The sequence below is a fragment of the Melozone crissalis genome, unplaced genomic scaffold, assembly GCF_028551555.1.
Source record: "Melozone crissalis strain CALT ecotype California unplaced genomic scaffold, PUWL_Pcris_2 ptg000587l_1, whole genome shotgun sequence".
NCBI classification, from domain to species: Eukaryota; Metazoa; Chordata; class Aves; order Passeriformes; family Passerellidae; genus Melozone; species Melozone crissalis.
In genome coordinates this window covers 42,538-49,221 of record NW_026536273.1, presented here as the reverse complement: position 1 = coordinate 49,221, position 6,684 = coordinate 42,538, and positions in this window count along the sequence as shown.

Sequence of the window (6,684 nt, the reverse complement as noted above, 5' to 3'; positions counted from 1 at the left end):
TATGGACCGGTATGGGCCAGTGAAAACCAGTGAAAATCAGTATGGACCAGTACGGACCACTTTGGACCGGTATGGACCAGTATAAACCACTGTAAACCAGTTTGGACCGGTATGGACCAGTGGGGACAAGCACAAACCAGTTCAGACCACTTTGGCACAGTACAGACGAGTATGGACCAGTATGGACCAGTTCAAACCAGTTCAGACCAGAGCGGATTTGTCCCAAATCCCCCTGAGCACCTTGGGAGGGGCTGCGGGGGGGGAGGAGTCCCAGTCCCATTTTGGGCGCTCCCATTCCCCATTTTGGGGGCTCCCATTCCGCATTTTGGGGTGTCCCAGTCCCCATTTTGGGGGATCTCCAATCCCCATTTTGGGGGCTCCCATTCCCATTTTGGGGGGGGTCCCATTCCCCATTTTGGGGGGTCCCATTCCCCATTTTGGGGGTGTCCCATTCCCCTTTTGGGGGGGCTCCCATTCCCCATTTTGGGTGTCCCATTCCCCATTTTGGGGGTGTCCCATTCCCCTTTTTGGGCGCTCCCATTCCCCATTTTGGGGGCTCCCATTCCGCATTTTGGGGGGTCCCATTCCCCACTTTGAGGGGTTTCATTCCATATTTTGGGGGGTCCCATTTCCCCATTTTGGGCGCTCCATTCCCCATTTTGGGGGGGGTCCCATTCCCCATTTTGGGGGATCCCATTCCCCATTTTGAGGGGTTTCATTCCATATTTTGGGGGATCCCCAATCCCCATTTTGGGGGGGGTCCCATTCCCCATTTTGGGTGCTCCCATTCCCCATTTTGGGGGTGTCCCAGTCCCCATTTTGGGGGGGTCCCATTCCCCATTTTGGGGGCTCCCATTCCCCATTTTGGGCGCTCCCATTCCCCATTTTGGGGGTGTCCCAGTCCCCATTTTGGGGGGGTCCCATTCCCCATTTTTGGGGGCTCCCATTCCCCATTTTGGGCGCTCCCATTCCCCATTTTGGGGGTGTCCCAGTCCCCATTTTGGGGGATCTCCAATCCCCATTTTGGGGGGTGTCCCATTCCCCATTTTGGGGGGGTCCCATTCCCCATTTCGGGGGTCCCATTCCCCGTTTCCGGCCCGCTCTCCCCACACTCGCCCTTCCAGCTGCATCTCTCTTTAATAGTGCACAGAACCACGTTACAAAACCCCCCCGTCCCCGCGACCCCCCCCGAGCTGGGGCCCCCCCGGACCCCGCGGGGACGAAGGCAATTCTGGTAATGGGGGGCACGGGGGGGGGGGGGGATGAGGCACAGAGGGCCTGGGGGGGGTCCCAGGAAAGGGTCCTTTGGTGGCCCCCCCCCCAAAATCCCAGAGGAGCTCCCCCCTCCCCTGTCGCACCCCTCCCCCCTCCCCACATCGGGGGCTCCCCCCCCCCCCTCCAGCGCCCCCCCCGCCCCCCCCCAGGCCGCACTGCGGACCCCCTGCCCGGCCCCCCCCGCTCGCTGCGCCCCCATAAATACCCCCCAATAAATACATTGCAAAGCGGTTACAGCACCCTCCCCTTTCCGGGGTGACCCCCCCCTTTACACGGACCCCCGGGGGGGGGGGGCTGCCCCCCGATTTTGGGGCTCGATACTCCCCCCCCCTGCTATGGGGTGGGGGGGGTTTAATCTTTGCCCCATTTTTTGGGGTCCCTCCTTTGAGAGGGGGGGTCGGGGGTCTCCATCCTCCCCCCGCTGTGTTCGGAGTGTTCCCCCCCCATTATTTTTGGGGAGGGGGGCTCCATATCCCATAAACACCCCCCCGATCCGATCCTCCCCTCCCCTAACCCGGCCCAGCCGCGTCGCCCCCCCCCTCCCCTTCCCCACTTATTTAGGACCCCCCCCCACATTTACCCTGCCCCACGGTGGGGGTGATTTTGGGGAGGGGGCGGGCCCGGCTCTGGGGTGCTCCAGGCACCCCGTGTGGGTGGGTGTGGGTGGGTTTGGGGAGGGGTCGCTCAGATGGCGGTGTCCCAGAGCACGGCGTGCGGCCGGCGGGCCGGGGGCGTCCCTGGGGGGGGAGGGGGCGGAGGGGGCGGGGGCGGGGGGGCGGTGCTCGCTGCCGCGGGGGGGGGGCGGGGGCGGGGGGCGCGCTCTCCTGCCGGCACAGCCCCGCGCGCTCCCGCTCCCGCTCCCGCTCCCGCTCCCGCTCCCGGTCCCGCCCGCCGCGCGCCTTGATCTCGGTGCACACGCAGCGCTTGCGCTCGATCACCTCCTGCAGCTGCCCGTCCCGGGCCCGGGGGAAACCGGGCAGCGAGGAGACCCCCGACCCCCCGCCGTGCCCGGGGAGCCCCCCCGAGAGCGGCCGCGAGGGGGGCGGGGCCCGCGGGAACGGGGAGGGGGCGCCGGCCTGGCGGACCCCCGAGGTGGAGGCGGAGCGGCCCAGGCGGGGGACCCCCGGGGGGCTCTGCGGGAGGGGAGGGGGCGTCAGGCGGGGAGAGAGGGGCCAGCGACGGTGTCACCCCCCCCCTGCGACACCCCCGGTGTCACCCCCCCCTTGTGACACCCCCGATGTCACCCCCCCCTGCGACACCCCCGATGTCACCCTCCCCCGTGACACCCCTTGTCTCCCCCGTCCTCCCCTGTGCCTCAGTTTCCCCCCAGAAAAGTCCCCCATTCCCAGGTGTGTCTCCCCCCCCCATTCCCAGGTGTGTCCCCCCGTTATCCCCAGGTGTGGCCCCCCCATTCCCAGGCGCGTCCCCCGTTATCCCCAGTGTGTCTCCCCCCCGTTATCCCCAGGTGTGCCGTTCCCAGGTGGTGTCCCCCCCCGTTCCCAGGTGTGTCATTCCCAGGTGTGTCCCCCATTCCCAGGTGTGCCCCCCCCATTCCCAGGTGTGTCCCCCGTTATCTCCAGGTGTGTCCCCCGTTATCCCCAGTGTGTGTCCCCCCGTTATCCCCAGGTGTGTCCCCCCGTTATTCCCAGGTGTGTCTCCCCCCCGTTATCCCCAGGTGTGTCCCCCCGTTATCCCCAGGTGTGTCTCCCCCCCGTTATCCCCAGGTGTGTCCCCCCGTTATCCCCAGGTGTGTCTCCCCCCCGTTATCCCCAGGTGTGTCCCCCGTTCCCAGGTGTGTCCCCCCGTTATCCCCAGGTGTGTCTCCCCCCCGTTATCCCCAGGTGTGTCCCCCGTTATCCGCAGGTGTGTCTCCCCCCCGTTATCCCCAGGTGTGTCCCCCGTTATCCCCCAGGTGTGTCTCCCCCCCGTTATCCCCAGGTGTGTCTCCCCCCCGTTATCCCCAGGTGTGTCCCCCGTTATCCCCAGGTGTGTCCCCCCGTTATCCCCAGGTGTGTCTCCCCCCCCGTTATCCCCAGGTGTGTCTCCCCCCCGTTATCCCCAGGTGTGCCGTTCCCCGGTGTGTCCCGCACGTACCCGCGGCTCTCCCGCACGCCGGGAAGGTCTGGCACGGCACGGCGGGTCCGGGCCGCCCCCGGGGCCCCTCCGCCCTCACCGGGATCCCCGAGGGGGGCGGGGCCGCCCCTGACCCCGCCCCCGCCCGCTCCTCCCGGGGGGGGCTCCGGCGCCTCTGCCAAAGGGGGAGGGGAAGGGGAGGGTCAGTCCCGCCCACGGGGCGTGGCCCCGCCCCGAGCCCCGCCCACCCGGGCTGTCACTCACTCTCGGTCTCCTTCCCGCGCCGGGCGGAGGCTCCGCCCCCCCGGCGAAGGGGCGGCTCCTCCTCGCGGGCGAGGGCGGGGCCCGCCGAGGCCACGCCCCCGCGCAGGCTCTCGTAGGCGGGCGGGCGCTTCCCCGGGGGCGGGGCTTCGGCGGAGGGCGGGAGGGGCAGCGGGCCGAGGCCCGCCCCCCCGCGCTCGCGCCCCGCCCCTGCCGGCGCGTGGTGCGGGGGGAGGGGCGTGGAGTGGCTGCGCGCGCGGGCGGGGGGCGGGGCCTCGCGGCGCGAGGGGAGGGGCAGGCGCGAGGCGCCCTCGGGGGGCGGGGCCAGCGGGGGGCGGCGGGGCGGCAGCAGGTTGGGGAAGGGCGGCGGGATGGGGGCGGGCTCGAGAAGGGAGGGGGTCCGAGGGCGAGGGCGGCGCCGCGGTTGGGGTGGCGTGGGGGGGCCGGAGAAGGGGGCGTGACCGACGAAAGGGGCGCGGCCGGCGTGGGGGGCGTGTCCGGAGAAAGGGGCGTGTCCGGCGTAAGGGGCGCGGCCGGGGGGGCGGCGCGGGGCCGCCGAAAGGGGCGTGGGGCGGAGCGTGTCCGTGGAAGGGGGCGTGTCCCGCGAGAGGGGCGTGTCCCGGGGGCGGCCCCTCCCCCGCGGGCAGGGGGCAGCTCATCTCCTCGTAGATGGCCTCGGGCTCCTCGGGGGGCGGGGCCGCGCCCCCCCGCGCCCCCCCGCGCGTCGCCCACCATCTCGATGTACACGGGCTCCTCCTGCGGGGCCGGGGCCGCCGACAGCCGGGTCTGGGGGCTGCGCGACGGCTTCAGGGGCGGGGGCGTCTGCCGCACGCAGCCCCCCCGGGGGGCGCCTGCCGCGGGAGCGGGGTCAGGGCTGCGACCCCCTCCCCAAATTCCGTATATCGCCTCCGCGCCGCCCGAACCTCCCGGGACCCCCTCCCCAAATTCCCCTCTGTGCCCCCCAAACCTCCCCAGGACCCCCTCCGTGCCCCCCACCTCAAGTTCCTTCTGTGTCACCCAAAAATACCCTGCACCACCTCATACACCCCCTCCCCAAATTCCCTTCTGCACCACCCAAACCTCCCCGGGATCCCCTCCCCAAATTCCCTTCTGTGTCCCCCAAACCTCCCCGGGACGCTCTCCCTGCCCTCCCCGCCGCCCCCAGCCCCAATTCCCGGGGGTCTCTCTGTCTCACCCCCTCTCTTGGCGGGCGGCGCCTCGAGGCCGCGCCCCTCGCGGGGTGCCGGGGGTCGCGGGGGGGGCTCGGGGCAGGGCAGCCCCACGGCGTGGCAGGACAGCGAGCGGGGCGCCATGCCGGGGGCGCAGGGCCGGGGGCCGCGCTCCTGCGGCGCCGGCAGCGTCAGGAACCCCACGCGCAGGGGGCGCCGCAGCGACCCCCCCCTCCCGAGCCTTGGGAGCCCTGCGAGGGGAGGGGGAAAACGGGGAGGGGGCGTCAGTCAGGGGCACCGCAGGGACCCCCCAGGGACCCCCCCAGGGACCCCCCCTCCCGAGCCTTGGGAGCCCTGCGAGGGGAGGGGGGAAAACGGGGAGGGGGCGTCAGTCAGGGGCACCGCAGGGACAGGGACCCCCCAGGGACCCCCCCCCCTCCCGCGCCTTGGGAGCCCTGACGGGGACAGGGGACACGGGGAGGGGGCGTCAGGGGCACCCCAGAACCAACCAGAGATTGGGGGGGGGATTGGGGTTCCATTCCCCTTTTTGGGTGGGTTCCATTCCCCTTTTTGGGGAGACCCATTCCCCTTTTTGGGTGCATCCTAATCCCCTTTTTGGGGGGTCTCATTCCCCTTTTTGGGGGGATCCAATTCCCCTTTTTGGGGGGTTCCATTCCCCTTTTTGGGGAGACCCATTCCCCTTTTTGGGTGCATCCTAATCCCCTTTTTGGGGGGTTCCCATTCCCCTTTTTGGTGGGTCCCACTCCCCTTTTTTGGGTCTCCCATTCCCCTTTTTCGAGGTCCCCATTCTCCTTTTGGGGGGCTCCCCTTCCCCATTTTGTTGGGGGGTTCCATTCCAACTTTGGGGGTGCAGGGGGAGAAGGGGAAGGGGTCCCCGCTTCATTTGGGGCTTTTTGGGGAATTCTGAGTGGCTCAGTGACCTCCCGGGAGGGTCCTGAGGGACCCCAGGGTCCCCCAAGAGTGGGCCTGGGGCTCCAAGAGTCCCCTCAGGGGGGTCCCAGGGTGGTCCTGAGGGACCCCAGGGTCCCCTCAGAGCGGTCCAGGGCCATCAGTGTCCCCCCAAGGGCGGTCCCAGGGGCTCCCAGGGTCCCATAAGGGTGGTCCAGGGTGGTCGTGGGGCTACCAGCGTCCCACAAGAATGGTCTCAGGGGCTCTAAGGGTCCCCTGGGGGTGGTCCAGGGTGGCCGTGGGCTACCAGTATCCCCCATGGGTGGTCCCAGGGTGGTCCTGGGGCTCCCAATGTCCCATAAGGGTGGTCCCAGGGGTGCTGCCTTTCCCCCAAGGCAGCTTTGGGGGCTTCCCGCGTCCCCCCCCTGGTGTCCCCATCGTCCCCCCCGTGTCCCCCCGTGTCCCCCCGTGTCCCCCCGTGCCCCTGACCCCTTGCGGGGCTCCTCCTCGCGGGGGCGCCACTCGCTGTTGCGGCCCTTGCGCTGCAGGAGGCTCATGGCGGCCGCGGGGGGGCGCTCCTCGCCCAGGCGCAGCAGGGCGGCGGCGGCGGCGGCGGCGAGCTCCGACCGCGGGGGGGCGCTCATGGCTGGGGGGCTGCGGGGCGGGGCTTCAGCGGGGCCCCGCCCCCGGGCTCGGACCGGGCCCCGCCCCCCGGCTCGGACCGGGCCCCGCCCACTCCCGGGGTCCTCCCGTGACCCCCTCCCAAAACCCCCCAGGACCCCCTCCCCAAATCTCTCAGCCCACCCAGGACCCCCTCCCCAAACCATTCAGCTCACCCAGGACCCCCTCCTCAAATCCCTCAGCCCACCAAGATCCCCCTCCCCAAATCCCTCAGCCCACCCAGGACCCCCTCCTCAAATCACTCAGCCCACCCAGGACCCCCTCAGCCCACCCAGGACCCCCTCCCCAAATCCCTCAGCTCACCCAGGACCCCTCC